General features: G+C 46.0%; 1 long non-coding RNA gene across 1 annotated transcript in view; it reads left to right on the top strand.

Annotated features, from left to right (window-relative positions):
• The first annotated feature begins 1,045 nt into the window (after positions 1 to 1,045).
• Positions 1,046 to 19,585, top strand: part of LOC132814925 (uncharacterized) — a 79,838-nt gene continuing 61,298 nt past the window's right edge. Inside the window, exon 1 of the long non-coding RNA XR_009644599.1 lies at positions 1,046 to 1,095. This is a non-coding gene — a long non-coding RNA (uncharacterized LOC132814925). The remainder of the gene's footprint in view (positions 1,096 to 19,585) is intronic.

The following is a 19,585-nucleotide window of genomic DNA, read 5'->3' as shown; positions in this document are numbered from 1 at the left end:
TCAGGGGGAATGGTGAAAACTCGGCAGGACTGGGAGCTGGGACCAGGCGTAGCTGTGGAGCTGGGGGAGGGGAGAGTGCCTGTAACTGGAGTGGGTGTGGTGTTAGAGGGAATGGGGATGGAGTCATGGGCAGGGGTGGTGTTCCCCTCAGGGCTTTGGGGGGACGGGGATGGTGATGGTGGGACTTGGGGCGGTTGTCAGCAGAATGCAGGTTAGTGATGTTGGTGGGGACAGAAGTGTTGGCAAACACAGCAGTGGGGGGAGCGGAAGTCACTGAGTGTGTCACATCAGCGATGATGTGAGGGACGGAAGTGATGTCACTTGTAGTGTATGAGGAATTGTGAGGGGCGGAAATGGCATTTACTTTATTTTAACCAATAATTTCCTGTCCCAAATCTGTTTGACACTGTAGTATTTTAATTAAACTCAGTCCCTTACTGTTTCTTTCTGTTGGTCTTCATCCACATCTCCATGGTGTTCCAATATTTCAACCTTTCTCTTTGGACTTGGGAATTTCCATTCCCCTGAGACCTATCCCCCTCCTCATCTGTGTCCGTTTATAGCACACTGCATAATCCTGGTACCAGAGGAGCCGATCCCAATAAAATAGCTCAGTCCTCCCTGAGTACTGGGAGCAGTGCTCACTGGTCAGAACCACTTCTGATGATACCATTGTGTGATCCTGACACCTTCCAGCACTCTGCTGATATCACTCACTCAGTCTCTCTCCATGTGATATCCCTCACTGTGTGGGTCTAATTGCTGCCTCTGTCAGTGTCTCTCGCTCTTGCAGCTACTCCAGATCCTGAGCTAACAGCATTCTCCACTCCAGAGGAAAGCAACTGCACAGGCCATGGTTGGAGACTGGGAATTTCCATATCTCATTGGGAATCGGTCATTCTCCATGTGTAATCTTCATTGCATTAGTGTACTTTCCCAGTCTGTCTACTTCTCTGTCTCCTGTATGTATTCCTGATGTCCCTGACTCAGCAGAATTCCCAGTTACTGCCTCATCCATCACCACATTGAAGACGGTTGGTCAGCCAGAGAGAGATGGAGAGTGAGATCTGGAGCCTTCAGTAAATCCTGCAGCCGGTAAGATCACTCACAGTAAACAGCACAGGGAGGGGTTCATGGGCTTTAATTCAGACCCTGAGGGCATGATGTAGGAACAATGCTGGGAAAGGAACATGACAAAAATCTCAGGCTTCATTATCACTATCTTGTCTGTAAATTCATCTGTTCCACAGAACCCTCCCTATGTCTGTCAGTTTCTCCACTGTCTGTTTCATAGATACCACTTCCCCTATCTCTATCAGCCCCTACAATCCTGCTTATCGCTGTAAGCTCCTCATATCAGTAAAAGTCTCCAAGTTTCTGCCTTTGCATTTAATCCCGGGTTCTGTCACATCTCTCCTTAACTGAAGAAAATTAACTCTTCAGTTCCTGAGCCATCCCTGTCAGTGTAGTCCTTTCCAGACCTGAAAAACCTCCCTGTCTTTGTGACTTTTTTGTACTCCTGCTACCTTCATGATCTCTGTAATCTTCCCGTCACAACAACATAAAAGCTCTGTACCTTCGTAACCTCCTCCAGCTGTTAGACTCCTCCTTATCTCTGGGCACAAAGCAGAGTGGCCCTGCTTCTCTCATAAATTAGTTTCTGCATTTCTAATGATGACTATAAACTCTTCCTGTCTCTAAAACGCACTCAGTCTCTGTAAACTCTGGTCCCGATTGATGTAATTTCCTTCAGTATGTACAAACCTTTATACCTTTAATCTCCTCCAGATGCGACCATACAGTTTATTTCTATAACCTCTATGAGTGATACTGTCATAGATATGTAGAGCACGGAAACAGACCCTTCGCTCCAACCCGTCCATACCGACCACGTATCCCAATCCAATCTAGTCCCACCTGCCAGCACTTGGCCCATAATCTTCCAAACCATTTCCATTCATATACCCATCCAAATGCCTCTTAAATGTTGCAATTGTATCATCCTCCACCATACCGTCTGGCAGCTCGTTCCATACACGTACCACCCTCTTCTTGAAAAGGTTGCCCCTGAGGTACCTTTTACACCTTTCCTCTCTCAAACTAAAACTATGCCATATCGTTCTGGACTCCCTGTCCCCATGAAAAAGACTTTGTCTATTTATCCTATCCTATCCATGCCCCTCATAATTTTGTAAACATCTGTAAGGTCACCCCTCAGCCTCCGAAGCTCCAGGGAAAACCACCCCAGCCTGTTCAGCCACTCCCTGTAGCTCAAATCTTCCAATCCTGGCAACATCCTTGTAAATCTTTTCTGAACCCTTTCAAGTTTCACAACAATTCTTCCGATAGGAAGGAGACCGGAATTGCACAAAATATTCCAACAGTGGCTTAACCAATGTCCTGTACAGCCGCAACATGACCTCCCAACTCCTGTACTCAATACTCTGACCAATAAAGGAAAGCATACTAAATGCCGCCTTCACTATCCTATCTACCTGCGACTCTACTGTCAAGGAGCTATGAACCTGCACTCCTAGGTCTCATTGGTCAGCAACACTCCCTAGGACCTTACCATTACATGAATGAGCCCTGCAAAGAGTTGCTTTTCCAAAATGCAGCACTTCGAATTAATCTGAATTAAACTCCATCTGCCACTTAGCCTATTGGTCCATCTGGTCCAGATCCTGTTGTAACCTTCTTCGCTATCCACTACACTTCCAATTTTGGTGTCATCTGTAAACTTACTAACTATACCTCTTTTGTTCGCATCCAGATCATTTATGTAAATGACAAAAAGTTTAGGGCCCAGCAGCGATCCTTGTGGCACTGCTCTGGTCACAGGCCTCCAGTCTGAAAAACAACCCTCCACCACCACTCTCTGTCTTTAACCTTTGAGCCAGTTCTGTATCCAAATGGCTAGTTCTCCCTGTATTCCATGCATTCTAACCTTGCTAATCAGTCTCCCATAGGGAACCTTGTCGAATACCTCACTGAAGTCCATGTGGATCAAATCTATCATTCTGCCCTCCTCAATATTCTTTGTTACTTCTTTAAAAAACTCAATCAAGTTTATGAGACATTATTTCCCATGCACAAAGCCATGTCGACTATTCCTAATCAGTCCTTGCCTTTCCAAATATATGTGCATCTTTTGCCCACCACTGAGTTCAGGCTCACCGGTCTATAGATCCCTGGCTTGTCTTTACCACCCTTCTTAAACAGTGGCACCACGTTTGCCAACCTCCAGTCTTCCGGCACCTCACCTGTGACTATCGATGATGTCAATATCTCAGCAAGAGGCCCAGCAATCATTTCTCTAGCTTCCCACAGAGTTCTCGGGTACAGCTGGTCAGTTCCTGGGGATTTATTCACCTTTAACCGTTTGAAGACATCCAGCACTTCCTCCTCTGTTATGTGGACATTTTGCAAGATGTCACCATCTATTTCCCTACAGTCTATATCTTCCATATCTTTTTCCACAGTAAATACTGATGCAAAATATTCATTTAGTATCTCCACCATTTCCTGCGGCTACACACAAAGGCTGCCTTGCTGATCTTTGTGGGGCCCCTAGTTACACTTTTTTCCTTAATATATTTGTAAAAACCCTTTGCATTCTCCTTAATTCTATTTGTCAGACCTATCTCATGTACGCATTTTGACCTCCTGATTTCCCTCTTAAGTATACTCCTACTTCCTTTATGCTCTTCTAAGGATTCACTCGATCTATCCTGTCTATAACTGACATATGCTTCCTTCTTTTTCTGAACCAAACCCTCAATTTCTTTAGTCATCCAGAATTCCCTATAACTACCAGCCTTCCCTTTCACCCTGACAGGAAGATACTTTCTCTGGACTCTTGTTATCTCATTTTCTGAAGGTTTCCCATTTTCCAGCCGTCCCTTTACCTGCGAACATCTGCCTCCAATCAGCTTTCAAAAGTTTTTGCCTAATACCGTCAATATTGGCCTTTCTCCAGTTTAGAACATCAACTTTTAGATATGGTCTATCCTTTTCCATCACTATTTTAAAACAAATAGAATTATGGTCGCTGGCCCCAAAGTGCTCCTCCACTGACACCTCAGTCACCTCCCCTCCCTTATTTCCTAAGAGTAGATCAGGCTTTGCACCTTCTCTAGTAGGTACATCCACATACTGAAACACAACATTGTCTTGTACACACTTAAGAAATTCCTCTCCATCTAAACCTTTAACACTATGGCAGTCCCAGTCAATGTTTGGAAAGTTAAAATCCCCGACCATACCTACCCCATTATTCTAACAGGTAGCTGAGATCGGCTTACAAGCTTGTTTGGCATTTTCCCTCCGACTACTGGGGGGGGTCTGTAATACAATCACAATAAGGTGATCACCCCTTTCTTATTTCTCAGTTCCACCCAAATAACTTCCCTGGATGTATTTCTGGGAATATCCTCCCTCAGAACAGCTGTAATGATATCCCTTATCAAAAATACCACTCCCTTTCCTCTCTTGCCTTCCTTTCTATCCTTCCTGTAACATTTGTATCCAGGAACATTAAGCTGCCAGTCCTGCCCATCCCTGAGTCATGTTTCTGTAATTGCTATGATATCCCAGTCCCTTGTTCCTAACCATGCCCTGAGTTAATCTGCCTTCCCTGTTAGGCCCCTTGCATTGAAATAAATGCAGTTTAATTTATTAATCCTACCTTGTCCCTGCCTGTCCTGACTGTTTGACTCACTTGTGTACTCAGCTGTACCTGTCTCAGATCGAGCTCCCAAAATCCTCCCTGTGATTGTTATCATGTCCCATCCCTGCATTCCTCCAAATCCGTGTAAGGTCCTCCCATTCCTAAAACCCTCCCTGTATCTGTCACCTGTCCCAGCTTCCACAACCCTCCAAATCTCTGTAAGAAACACCCCTGTCCCAGTTGCTACAGCCCGCTGTATCACCACATGCCAGTAGTCACTATAATATCAGAGTAAGGTGTGAAAGCAGGAACACTGTACTGGGTTAGATATCAGTCCTGATCATATATGAATGGTGGGACCGACTCTGTGTTCAAATGGACGATATCTGCTTTTCTTTCCTGTGGTTCTCTATAAACTTACTATCTATATAACCTCCTTCACTCCCCACAGCCCTCCCTATCTCCATAAACTCCCCACGACTCTTCCTATCCATGTAACCTGAATCATTCCCCAAAACCTCCCTAACTCCATAACCTCCAAAAGGCCCCACGACCCTCCCTATCTCCATAATCTCATCCAGACCCAACGACCCTCCCATTCAGAGTAACCTCCTTCAATTCCCATGATCCTCCTGATCTGTGCAACCGCGTTCAGGCCCAACAGCCCTCCCGATCTGTTTGTCCCCTTTCAGGCCCCACAGCACTCCCTGCCTCCATGATGTTCTTCAGTCACCACTGCACTCTCTATGTCCATAATCTCATTCAGTCCCCATATCACTCCCTATCTCCATGATGTCCTTCAGTCCCCATGCCCTCCTTATTTCCAAAGCCTCTATTACCTGTTGAACCTGTAAGCTCCCTCTTTCAGTTTGTTAAACACGAACTCCCATAACCCTTTCTGCTGCCAGTCTGAAACCAAACAGTGTTAGCCTGATAGTAGGTCGGGAGCTAAAATATGTTTGAAAGGATATGTCAGTGAACAATAACTGGACCCTTAGACACACTTTTAGTAAAAAGAGAATGTTGCTTTGAGCCAGTAGGATTGTATTTTTATTGGTGTGAGTATAAATGACAGAATAGATACGGGTGTAGGGGTAGTTGTAACGAGGATACGGTTTATTTGAATTTTCAGAAACCTTTACACAAGTTTCAATAAGGGCTAAGAAGTAACTTGGTAGAGAATAGGGCACCTTAACTATCAGGAGGTGGGTGAGATATTCGACAAAATAGTGATGTCAGTATTTACTGTGGAGAATGACATGGAAGCTCGGGAGCTTGGGGAAATAAATAGCGATGTCTTGGAAAGAATCCTCACCGGAGAAGAGAAAGTGCTGGAATCTTAATACAAATAAAGGTAGATCAATCCTCAGTAGCTCATTAGGTCTATCCTTGAATATTCATGGGAAGCTAGGGAAGAGATTGCGGTGTCCCTAACAGAGATATTTATATTATCAACAGACACAATGAGTTACTGGAAGAGTGGAGGGTGGCTAATGCTATTCCATCACTTTAGGTCTGCAGGGAAAAGCCAGGAAATCTCAGTCCAGTGAGCCAGTGCTGGGTAAGTTGTTGGAGGAGATTCTGAGAGAAAGGAGCTGCATATATTTGGAAAGGCAAGGCCTAATTATAGAGGGTCATCATGGCTTTGTGAGTGGAAAACCGTGTTTCACAAACTGGATTGACTCTTCGAGGAGGTGGCCAAGAGATAGATGAAGGCAGAGCAGTCAGCGTTGTCTACATGGACTTCAGTAAAGCATTTGACAAGGTTCCAAGGGATGTACAACATCTAATCAAGGTGACGAAGGAAGCTGACTTAAGGTTGAGGAACCAAGGATCAGAAGGAGGGCTCTAGAGAGTTACATGGGCCAGCACGGTGGTTCAGTGGTTAGCACTGCTGCCTCACAGCACTAGGGACACGATTACAATTCCAGCCCCAGGCGACTGTGTGCGTGGAGTTTGCACATTCTCTCCATGTCTGCATGTGTTTCCGACAGGTGCTCCGGTTTCCACCCACAGCCGAAAGATGTGCAGGTTAGGTGAATCAGCCATGTGTTGTTCAAGAAAGGGAATAGAGATAATCCTGGGAAATCACAGACCTGTCAGTCTTCTGTCTATGATGTGCAGATTATTGGAGACTCTGAGAGACAGGACTTATGATTCCTTGGAAAACCATAGTTTGATTAGAGAAAGTCATCATGGCTTTGTTAGGGACAGGTCATGACTCACAAATCTGATTGAATCCTTTGAGAATGTGACAAAACACATTTATGGCTCATTGAGAAAGTACAGAGCATGGGATACATGGAAACCTATCTGTCTGGATACAGAATTCCTGGCCCATAAAAGACAGAGGGTGATGACAGATGGAAAGCATTCAGCCTGGAGCTCGGTGACCAGTGGTTTTCTGCACGGAGAGGTTACAGGACCTCTGCTCGTGGTGAGTTTATGAATGACTTGGATGTGTGAGTGGAAGAGTTGGTTAGTAAGTTTGCCAATGAGACGAAGGTTGGTGGAGTGGTGAATAGTGTGGATGTCTGCTGGAGGTTGCAATGGGACATTGACAGGAAGTAGAGCTGGGCTGAGAAGTGGCAGATAAAGTGAAATCTGGAAAAGTGCGAAGTGATGAATTTTGGAAGGTGAGACCTGAATGCAGAATACAGGGAAAAGGCAGAATACTGGATAGTGTGGAGCAACAGATGGATCTTGGATTTCATGACCAGAGATCCATCAAATTTGCCAGCAAGCTGATAGTGTTGTTAAGAAAGAATATGTTGTATTGGCTTTCATTCGCTAGGGGATGGAGTTTTAAAGCCATGAGGTTATGCTGCAGCTCTATACAGCCCTGTTTAGATCCCAATTGGAATATTGTGTTCAATTTTGATCCCTTCATTACAGGAAGAATGTGGAAGCTTTAGAGAGGGTAAAGAGGAGATTTACCAGGATGCTGCCTGTACTGGAGTGCATGTCTTATGAAGAAAGGTTGAGGGAGCTAAGGCTTTTCTTATTGGAGTGAAGAAGAGTGTGGTGTGATTTGGTAGAAGTGAACAAGATGGTGTGAGGCAAAGAGAGAGTGAACAGTGAGAGACCTCTTTATCCCATGTCATACATGGTACAAGGGGGCATGATTGGAAGGTGATTGGAGGATGGGTAAGCGGAGATTACAGATGTAGGTTCTTCACACAGAGTGCTGGGTGGGTAGAACGGGATATTTTCACAGACTCTTGGATAGGCACATGGATGGTAGCAAAATGAAGGGTATGTCAGTTACTTTGATCTTACAGTCGGGTAAAAGATGGGCATGGCATCATGGCCGAAGGGTCTTCTGCTGTATTATTCTGTGTTCTACGTTCTGTATGGTAAACTGGGTGATAAGCTCACATCAATGTAAAAGGATATGGCATTCAGGAGGAGCTAGTCAACTGGATACAAAATTGGGCTTGATGGTAGGAGACAGAGGGCAATGGGAGGCATGTTGTCTTTCTGACTGGAGGCATGTGACCAGCGGTGTAGTGGGCCCACTGTTGTTTGTCATTTGGATAAATGGTTTGGATGGGAATATCGGTTTTGCGGTAAGTAAGTTTTTTTGAGTGACACTGAAATTGTTGGTAAAGTGGACAGTGATGAAGGTTATCTGTGATACAACAGGATGAACAGTACTGCTGGGATAGTGGGCTGAAGAATAGCAGATGGAGTTTAATTAGATAAACGTGAAGTGTTCCATTTTGGTGAAACAAACCAGGGTGGGACTTGTACAGTTAATGTTCGGGCCCTGGGTGGTGTTGTCAGTCAGTGACCCAGAATGCAGGTACACAGTTCTTTGTAAGTGGTGTCACAGGGAGACAGGCCGGTGAAGCAGGCGTTTGGGATGGTTACCTTCATTAGGCAGAGCATTGAGAGTAGGAGTTGGGATGTCATGTTGTGGCTGTACATAAAAGCATTGTTGACCAGTAGGAAGTACTCATTTGGTTTACTTATGTCCTTTAGAGAAGAACATCTGACATTCTAACCTGGTCTGGCCTGCACGTGAGACCAGACCCACAGCAATATGGCTGACTCTGTGCTATACTCGGGGTAATTAGCAGCAGAATGCTGGTCCAATCGTGACACCCACTGCCCATGAATGAATAAATAAAAATACCTATGTGCCTGCCTACCTCTGCAAACCCCTCCCGCTGCAGCAATCTGTACTGGTTTTGTAACACCGTTCAGACCCTGACCAGTCTCTGTAACACTCTCACCATCTCCAGCACCTTCACCTCTCCCTGTTCCTATCGTGTCAATAAACCCTGACCGTGGTTCCCATTCCCACAGCCCTCCTCCTGCTACCAGACCCTTTGCAATCTATTTAACGTTTACTCCTAAAACACTGTCTCACTTCAGGATTTGAAGTACTATTTGGTGATCTTCTCAGCCTCATAATCTAGTATGATCCCTTTTGTTCTGAGTGAGGAATCAGTGGGAATTTCTTGCTGAGGTTTTTACTGTTTCAATTGACTGTCCTTTTGTTGAGTGTTTTGCATTGTCCCTTCAAATGTTTACCACTGTCCATTTACAGGCACATATTTCAGTCTGTTTAGCCTGTTTGCCTTGGTCAGTTCTCATCTCAAACTCATGTCATTGGCTATTTTTGTTCCTAGTTGTAGCTTGTCCTTTTTGTGATTCACTTTAAAACTTTATATTTATTTAAACTGCACTTTATCACAATTTCCCGAAGGATCTCTGCAGGTGACATTACTCATTCACTAAGTTTCATTACACGGTCGCTCTGCGATAGTTATGTCCCTTAACAGTTGCACAATGTGTTTTCAAAGAAAAACCGGAAAAAAAGTAACCGTACTCCTCTTCCAATGTCAATGTTGACCGTGTGATTGTCCCAGATTATACAAATATTGAAGATTTCCAAAATTATCACAATGTCTTTGTTATAAAATTCCAATGAGTTCCTGTTTAATGCAGTGATGAGCAACGAAATACTGTTCGGTGGCTATAACTGTTCTGCTGCTTGTGTCCTTGGCAAGTAGTAGCCAGAATTTACATTCAGACTGTCCCTACTTCATGATCTGCGGCCAAATGGTTTCTCTGTAATGCCTTTGTTATCCATTATTGTTAACGTTGCCCATTTTGCCTGAGTTTTCACGAGATTACGAACCACTGAACATTTTTATTCACCCTTTATCCATGTCTCCCTGGTTTCCAAAATCTCTTTTATCTCTGTGTTACAAATCCATTGACCTTATTGCAGCGACGTTGTCCATTAAAAAAAACATAATATACTCTCTTCCACAATTTTCTGTCACAAATCTAATTGCTGATGTGCAATTTTATTAAAACTCTGTCCCATCCTGTTCCTTTCTGCTTGTCTTCAGCCACATTCCCAAGTTGTTCCATTGCTTCACCTTTTCCCTTTGGATTTGGAAATCTACTTTCACCTGCATCCCCTCTGTCAGTTTAATGTCCTGTCCATAAACCTACCGACATGATTGGCCAGGTCACAGGTCCCAGCACGATTCCAGGGGGACCATCCTAATAGATGGGTTTGGATTTGTTACAGTTCAGTAATGGTTTCATACTTAATTGTGGATTATTAATAATTATTTATAAAATTATTGATTTCAAATGTCTCCTTTTCTGATGGCGGGATTCAGTCCAGCCTCCCCTGAACATTAGCTGAGGTTTTGGATACATGCTCTAGCAATAATACCACGAGGCCATCACTTCACCTGCTCACTGGGTTGCTCATCCCTGAGCACTGATACTAGGGCATCGCATCAGGAAGCTAAACCCATTCTTCCAACATGACTGTGTGATCCTGACATCTTCCAGCAATCTGTGACTGTTACTTAATATCGCTCCATTTTCCTGATCTCTGTGGAACTTAGTGCCATTCTCAGTGTGTAACCCTCACTGCATCTGTTTCATTTCCCATTCTGTCCATTTCTCTGTCTCCTGTGGGTACTCAGGAAAGTCCTGATTCAATAGCCTTCCCAGCTGCTGGGTGGATCGTCCATCATCACATCATCATCTTCCTGCCAGAGAGAAACAAAGGGCAGGGAGATCTGGAGCCTTCACTAAATCCTGTAGTGAGGTAAGATCCCCCACAGTGCACAGAGCAAAGAACGGTGAGAGGGCTCCAAACATCTGTTAACACGACATGACATAGATACAGTGCTGGAGGGGAGCACAGTAGACACACACACACACACACACACACACACACACACACACACACACACACACACACACACACACACACACACACACACACACACACACACACACCCGGGCTCAATCACCACCCCAATGTAACTTCTGTTATATTAAAGCTCACTACTCTGCAATACTGTATCTATGGCCTGTCTCGTGGTCCAGTGTCTTCAATAATGTTTAATTCCTGTAACAGGTCCTATCGCTGTAACCTCCTCCCTTCCCGATCGTCCCTCCACATATTAGAAATGTACTGCATTCCAGACGACCATCCCAATCCCTGTAACTTTGTTCAGTGTCTACAACATGCCTTATCTCGGTAAGCTCCTCCTCCAATAAGGTAAAAAACAAGGACTGCAGATGCTGGAAACCAGAGTCTAGATTAGAGTGGTGCTGGAAAAGCACGGCAGGTCAGGCAGCATCCGAGGAACAGGAAAATTGATGTTTCGGGCAAAAGCCCTTCGTCAGGAACAGAGGCAGGGTGCTTGCAGAGTGGGGAGATAAATGAGAAGGGGGTGGGAATGTGGAGAAAGTAGCATAGAGTAAAATAGGGGGTGGGGAAGAAGGTGATAGGTCAGAGAGGATGATGGGGGAAGGTAGCAATGAGTACAATGGGTGAATGGAGTTGGGGAGGGGGGTGATAGGTCAGAGATGAGGATGGAGTGGATAGGTGGGAAGGGAGATAGGTCATTAGGACAGGTCACGAGGGCAGTGCTGAGCTGAAAGGCTGGAGGTTGGGTGAGATGTGGGAAGGGGAAATGAGGAAACTGGTGAAGTACACATTGATGCCCTGGGGTTGATGTGTTCTGAGGCGAAAGGTGAGGCGTTCTTCCTCCAGGCGTTGGGTGGTGAGGGAGCGGCAGTGGAGGAAGCCCAGGACCTGCATGTCCTCGGCAGAGTGAGAGGGGGAGTTGAAATGTTGGGTCACGGGGCGGGTGGTTGATTGGAATGGGTGTACCAGAGATGTTCCCTAAAGCGCTCTGCTAGGATGTGTCCAGTCTCCCCATTGTCGAGGAGACCACATCGGGAGCAGCGGATACAATAAATGATATTGGTGGATGTGCAGGTAAAACTTTGATGGATGTGGAAGGTTCCTTTGCCGCCATGAATGGTGGTGAGAGGAGAGGTGTGGGCGCAGGTTTTGCAATTCCTGCGGTGGCAGGAGAAGGTGCCAGGAAGGGAGGGTGGGTTTTTGCTGGGCGTGGAACTGACCAGTTAGTCACAGAGGGAATGGTCTTTGCGGAAAGTGGAGAGGGATGGGGAGGGAAGTATATCCCTGGTGGTGGGGTCCGTTTGGAGGTGGCAGAAATGGCGGCGGAGGATTTGGTTTATGCGAAGGTTGGTAGGGTGGAAGGTGAGCACCAGGGGCGTTCTGCCCTTGTTACAGTTGGAGGAGTGGGGTTTGAAGGCGGAGTTGCGGGATGTGGACGAGATGCGTTGGAGTGCATCTTTACCATGTGGGAAGGGAAATTCCGATCTCTAAAGAAGGAGGCTATTTGGTGTGTTCTGTGGTGGAACTGGCCCACTTGGGAGCAGGTACGGCGGAGGCGGAGGAATTGGGAATAGGGGTTGGGAATTCTGCTGGCGGGAGAGTAGGAAGATATGTAATCTACGCATCTGTGGGAGTCGGTAGTTTTGTAAAAAATGTCGGTGTCAAGTCGGTTGTCATTAATGGGGATGGAGTGGTCCAGGAAGGGGAGGGAGGTATCAGAGATGTTCCAGGCAAATTTAAGGTCAGGGTGGAATGTGTTGGTGAAGTTGATGAATTGCTCAAACTCCTCGAGGGAGCATGAGGTGGCGTCAATACAGTCATCAATGTTGCGGAGGAAGACGTTGGGAGTGGTGCCATTGTAACTCCAGGAGATGGACTGTTCTACGTAGCCAACAAAGAGACAGGCATAGCTGGGGCCCATGCGGGTGCCCATGGTCTGGAGGAAGTGGGAGGAGTTGAAGGAAAAATTGTTAAGGTTGAGGACAAGTTCAGCCAAACGAAGGAGAGTATCGGTGGAAGGGTACTGTTGTGGACGTCAGGAGATGAAGAAACGGAGGACTTTGGAGGTCCTGGTCATGGTGGATGGAGCTGTAGAGAGATTGGATATCCATTGTGAAGATGAGGGGTTGGGGGCCAGGGAAACGGAAGTCTTGGAGGAGTGGAGGGTGTGAGTGGTGTCTCAAACGAATGTGGGGAGTTCCTGGACTGGGGGACAGGACAATGTCGAGGTAGGCAGACATGAGTTCGGTGGGGTAGAAGCATACTGAGACAATGGGTCGGCCAGAGTGGTCAGGCTTGTCGATCGTGGGCAGGAGGTCGAACCGGGCAGTGGGGGATCCCGGACTATGAGGTTGGAAGCTGTGGGTGGGAGATCTCCTCCTGAGGTGATGAGGTTCTGTATGCTCTGGGAGATGACGGTTTGGTGATGGGAGGTGGATCATGGTAGAGGGGGTGGTAGGAGGAGGTATCTTTGAGTTGACATCATGGCTTCAGCGGTGTAGAGGTCAGTGTGCCAGACTACCACTGCACCCCCTTTATCTGCTGGTTTGATGGTGAGGTCTGGATTGGAGCAGAGGAAGTGGAGGGCTGCACGTTGTGAGGGTGAGAGGTTGGAGTGGGCGAGGGGGTAGATAGGTTGAGGTGGTTAATGTGTTGGTGAAAGTTTGAAATGAAGAGATCGAAGGCAGGTAATAGGCCAGCTCAGGGTGTCCAGGTCGATGGAGTGTATTGGAGGCCGGAAAAGGGGTCCTCAGAAAATAGGTGGGAGTGTTCATTGTAAAAGTAAGCTCTGAGGTGGAGGCAGTGGAATAAGTGTTCGATGTCACGACGTGTATTAAATTAATTGATGTGTGGACGGAGGGGGATAAATGCCAGGCCTTTGCTGAGGACTGATCATTCGTCCTCAGTGAGGGGGAGGTCAGGGGGAATGGTGAAAACTCGGCAGGACTGGGAGCTGGGACCAGGCGTAGCTGTGCAGCTGGGGGAGGGGAGAGTGCCTGTAACTGGAGTGGGTGTGGTGTTAGGGGGGATGGGGATGGAGTCATGGGCAGGAGTGGTGTTCCCTTCAGGGTTCTGGGGGCGCGGGGATGGTGATGGTGGGAGTTGGGGGTGGTGTCAGAAGAATGCAGGTGAGTGACGTTGGTGGGGGCGGAAGTGGTGGCAAACACAGCAGTGGGGGGAGCGGCAGTCACTGAGTGTGTCACAACAGCGATGTTGTGAGGGACGGAAGTGATGTCACTTGTGGTGTATGAGGAATTGTGAGGGGCGGAAATGGCATTTACTTTATTTTAACCAATAATTTCCTGTCACAAATCTATTTGACACTGTAGTATTTTAATTAAACTCAGTCCCTTACTGTTTCTTTCTGTTGGTCTTCATCCACATCTCCATGGTGTTCCAATATTTCAACCTTTCTCTTTGGACTTGGGAATTTCCATTCACCTGAGACCTATCCCCCTGAGACCTATCCCCCTCCTCATCTGTGTCCGTTTATAGCACACGACATAATCCATGTACCAGAGGAGCCTATCCCAATAAAATAGCTCAGTCCTCCCTGAGTATTGGGAGCAGTGCTCACTGGTCAGAACCACTTCTGATGGTACCATTGTTTGATCCTGACACCTTCCAGCACTCTGCTGATATCACTCAGTCTCTCTCCATGTGGTATCCCTCACTGTGTGGGTCTAATTGCTGCCTCTGTCAGTGTCTCTCGCTCTTGCAGCTACTCCAGATCCTGAGCCAACAGCATTCTCCACTCCAGAGGGAAGCAACTGCATAGGCCATGGATGAAGAAGGGAATTTCCACATCTCTGTGGGACTCAGTGCCATTCTCCATGTGTAACCTTCATTGCATTAGTCTAATTTCCCATTGTGTCTACTTCTCTGTCTCTTGTAGGTAATCCTGATGTCCCTGACTCAGCAGAATTCCCATTTACTATCTCGTCCATCACCACATTGAAGGCAGTTGGTCAGCCAGAGAGAGATGGAGAGTGAGATCTGGATCCTTCAGTAAATCCTGCAGCCGGTAGGTAAGATCACTCACAGTACACAGCACAGGGAGGGGTTCATGGGCTTTAATTCAGACCCTGAGGGCATGATGTAGGAACAATGCTGGGCAAGGAACATGACAAAAATCTCAGGCTTCATTATCACCACCTTGTCTGTAAATTCATCTGTTCCACAGAACCCTTCCTATGTCTGCCAGCTTCTCCACTGTCTATTTCATCGATACCACTTCCCCTATCTCTATCAGCCCCTACAATCCTGCTTATCCCTGTAAGCTCCTCCTCTCAATAAAACTCTCCAAGTTTCTGCCTTTGCCTTTAATCCCGGGTTCTGTCACATCTCTCCTTAACTGAAGAAAATTAACTCTTCAGTTCCTGAAGCCATCCCTGTCAGTGTAGTCCTTTCCAGACCTGAAAAACCTCCCTGTCTTTATGACTTTTTGTACTCCTACTACCTTCATGATCTCAGTAACCTTCCCGTCACAACAACAAAAAAGCTCTGTACCTTAGTCCTGTGCTGTACCGTTCTGTGTTCTATGTTCTGTCTGGTAAACTGGGTAATAAGATCAGATCAATGTAAAAGGATATGGCATTCAGGAGGAGCTAGTCAACTGGATACAGCTAGTCAATTGGGCTTGATGGTAGGAGACAGAGGGCAATGGGAGGCATGTTGTCTTTCTGACTGGAGACATGTGACCAGCGGTGAAGTGGGTCCCCTGTTGTTTGTCATTTGGATAAATGGTTTGGATGGGAATATTGGTTTTGTGGTAAGTAAGTTTTTTTGAGTGACACTGAAATTGTTGGTGAAGTGGATCGTGAAGAAGTTTATCCAAGATACAACAGGACAAATAGTCCACTGAGATAGTGGGCTGAAGAATAGCAGATGGAGTTTAATTAGATAAATGTGAAGTGTTCCATTTTGGTGAAACAAACCAGGGTGGGACTTGTTCGGGCCCTGGGTGGTGTTGTCAGTCAGTGACCCAGGGAAGCAGGTACACAGTTCTTTGTAAGTGCTGTCACAGGGAGACAGGCCGGTGAAGCAGGCGTTTGGGATAGTTACCTTCATTAGGCAGAGTATTGAGAGTAGGAGTTGGGATGTCATGTTGTGGCTGTATATAAAAGCATTGTTGACCACTAGGAAGTACTCATCTGGTTCACTTACGTCCTTTAGAGAAGAACATCTGACATTCTAACCTGGTCTGGCCTGCACGTGAGAACAGACCCACAGCAATATGGCTGACTCTGTGCTATACTCGGGGTAATTAGCAGTGGGGCAAAGAACGTTGGTCCAATCAGTGACATCCTCATCCCATGAATGAATAAATAAAAATACCTATGTCCCTCCCTACCTCTGCAAACCCCTCCCGCTGCAGCAATCTGTACTGGTTTTGTAACACCGTTCAGACCCTGCCCACTCTCTGTAACACTCTCACCACCTCCAGCACCTTCAGCTCTCCCGGTTCCTGTTGTGACATAAAACCTTGACAATTATTCCCTCTTCCATCAGACCTCCTCCTGCGAGCAGACCCTCTGCAATCCCTTTAAAACTTACTCCTAAAACATTCTCTCACTTCAGGATTTTAAGTACTTATTGGTGATCCTCTAAGCCCGATAATCTAATATGATCCTTTTTACTTCAGTGTGGGACGGATGGGGATTTCTTGCTGAGGATTTGTCTGTTTCAGTGGAATGTCCTTTTGTTGAATGTTTTACACTGCTCCTTCAAATGTTTACCACTGTTCATTTACAGGCACATATTTCAGTCTGTTTAGGCTATTTACCTTGGTCAGTTCTCATCTCAAACTCATGTTATTGGTTATTTTTGTTTCTAGTTGTAGCTTGTCCTTTCTGTGTTTCACTTTAAAACTTTATATTTCTTTAAACTGCACTTTATTACAATTTCCCTGAGGATCTCTCCAGGTGACATTACTCATTCACGAAGTTTCATCAAATCACGGTCACTCTGAGATAGTTATGTCCCTAACCAGTTGCACGATTTGTTATTCAAAGAAACACTGAAAACTAATTCTCTGAACTCCTCTTCCAATATCACTGTTGTCAGTGTGACTGTCCACATTTTGTGAATATTGATGTTTCCCAAAATTATCACAATGTGTTTGTTTAAAAATTCCAATGGGTTCATGTGTAATGCATTGATGAGCAAGGGAATGCTGTTCGGTAGCGAAAACAGTTCTGCTGCTTGTGTCTTTGGCAAGTAGTAGCCAGAATTTACATTCAGACTGACTCTACTTCATGATCTGAGACCAAATACTTTCTCTGTAATGCCTTTCTTACCCATTATTGTTAACGTTACCCATTTTGCCTGAATTTGCACAAGGTTATGATCCATTGATTATTTATGTTCACCTTTTGTTCACCCTGTAACCACGTCTCTCTGGTGTCTAAATCTCTGTTATCTCGGTGTCACAAATCCATCTACCTTGTTGATAAGACTTCGTCTATTCAAACGAAACCATAATTTACTCGCTCCCACAGTTTCGTATCACAAACCTACTCACCGATGTACAGTTTTAGTTAAACTCTGCCCCATCCTGTTCCTTTCTGTTGTCTTCAGTCACATTCCCATGCTGTTCCGATGCTTCACCTTTTCTCTTTGGATTTGAAAAGCTCCTTTCATTCTAACCCTGTCCCTGCATCCTCTCTGTCAGTTTGAAGCCCTGTCCATAAACCTACTGACATGATTGGCCAGGACACTGGTCCCACCACGGTTCCAGTCGGACCATCCTATTGGATTTTTTATATAAATCAGGTCTGGGATGTGGGTGTCTCTGGCTGACCAGCCTTTATTGCCTCTCCCTAGCTGCCCATGAGCTGAATAGCTTGCTCGACCATTTCAGAGGGTAATTGAGAGGCAAACACTTTGCTGTGGGGATGTCGTGCAGACCACGTGAGGATGATCAGATCTCGTTGTCGAATGGACAAGTGGGTGGCACGGTGGCTCAGTGATTAGCACTCCTGCCTCACAGCACCAGGGTCCCAGGTTCGGTTCCAGCCCCAGGCGACTGTGTAGAGTTTGCACATTCTCCCCGTGTCTGCGTGAATTGCCTCCGGATGCTCCGGTTTCCCCTCACAGTCCAAAGCCGTGCAGGTTCGGCGAATTGGCCATGCTAAATTGTCCATAATGTTAAGTGTATTAGGTCGAGAGAGATGGGTCTTAGTGGGTTACTCTTTGGAGGGATGGCGTGGACTTGTTGGGTCGAAAGGCCTGTTTCCACACTGTTGGGAATCTAATCTAAGGGATTATGAGTTTTGTACATCAGCAATGGTTTCATATTTGTTTATGGATTGTTAACTGCTATTTCTAAAATTACTGATTTTAAATTCCACCATATCTTATGATTGGATTCAAACTTGCCTCCCCTGAGCACTAGCTGAGATTTTGGACAAATGCGCTAACAATAATGTTACTAGGCCATCGCTTCACCTGCTCACTGGTTGCTCATCCCTGAGTGCTGATACATGAAGCTAAACCCATTCTTCCAACATGATTGTGTGATCCTGAAGCCTTCCAGCACTCCGATGATATCACATAGTCTCTCTCTATGTGGTATCCCTCCCTGTGTGGGTCTAATTGCTGCCTCTGTCAGTGTCTCTTGCTCTTGCAGTTACTCCAGATCCTGGGCCAACAGAATTCTCCACTCTAGAGAGATGCAACAGCACAGGCCAGGGATGGAGCTTGGGATTTTCCAGATATCTGTGGGGTTCATTTCCATTCTCCTTGCGTAATCCTCACTGAATCAGTCTAATTTCCCATTCTGTCTATTTCTCTGTCTCCTGTAGGTACTCAGGAAGTTCCTGATTCAGTAGACTTCCCAACTGCTGTGTGTCTCATCCATCACCACATTGAAGATGGTCGGTCAGCCAGAGAGACAAAGGGCAGGGAGATCTGGAGCCTTCAATAAATCCTGCAGTGAGGTAAGATCACTCACAGTGCACAGAGCAGGGAGCAATGGGAGGGCTGCAAACATTGGCTAACAATACATGATATAGATACAGTGCTGGGTGGGGAGCACAGTATAGACACACCCCATGCTCAATCACCACATCTACTTTAACTTATGTTGCACTGAGACAGCATCGGTAGTTCAGAGTTATTAATCCAGTCCTGTACTGTCTTAGTGAGCATCAGTACAACAGAGGGGAGAGTAGGCCTCCGACGAGATGTTGTGAATGCTACCTGGGATCTTTCTATTCTGTGTTCTCCCTCCAACACTGTTCTAAAACTCACTACTCTGCAACACTGTATCTGTGGCATGGCTTGTGTACCAGTGTCTTCAGTCATTTTTAACTCCTACAATAGCCCCTTTCCCTGTAACCTCCTTCCTTCCCGATAGTCCCTCCACATATTTGAAATGTACTGCATTCCAGACTACCATCCCTATCTCTGTAAATTGCTTCAGTGTCTACAACATGCCTTATTTTGGTACACTAATCCTCTTTAACTGAATACAGAGTGATGCAGCACGGAAACAGAACCTGTGGTCCTACTCCTCAATGCTGCCCATGTTTCCTCAACTGACTGAGTCTCATTTACCAGCATTTGGCCCTTATCTCTTCAAATCTTCTCCTCTCCATGTTCCTGCCAAATGTCTGTTCCGTGCTGTAATTGTTCTTGTTTCTCCCATGTGCCTGAGGCAGTCAGTTCCGTCTATGCACCATCCTCTGTGGATAATGTTCCCCCTCAGCTCCCACTTT

The sequence above is a fragment of the Hemiscyllium ocellatum genome, unplaced genomic scaffold (assembly GCF_020745735.1).
Source record: "Hemiscyllium ocellatum isolate sHemOce1 unplaced genomic scaffold, sHemOce1.pat.X.cur. scaffold_96_pat_ctg1, whole genome shotgun sequence".
Lineage (NCBI taxonomy): Eukaryota > Metazoa > Chordata > Chondrichthyes > Orectolobiformes > Hemiscylliidae > Hemiscyllium > Hemiscyllium ocellatum.
This window is presented reverse-complemented; position numbering and strand designations above follow the sequence as displayed.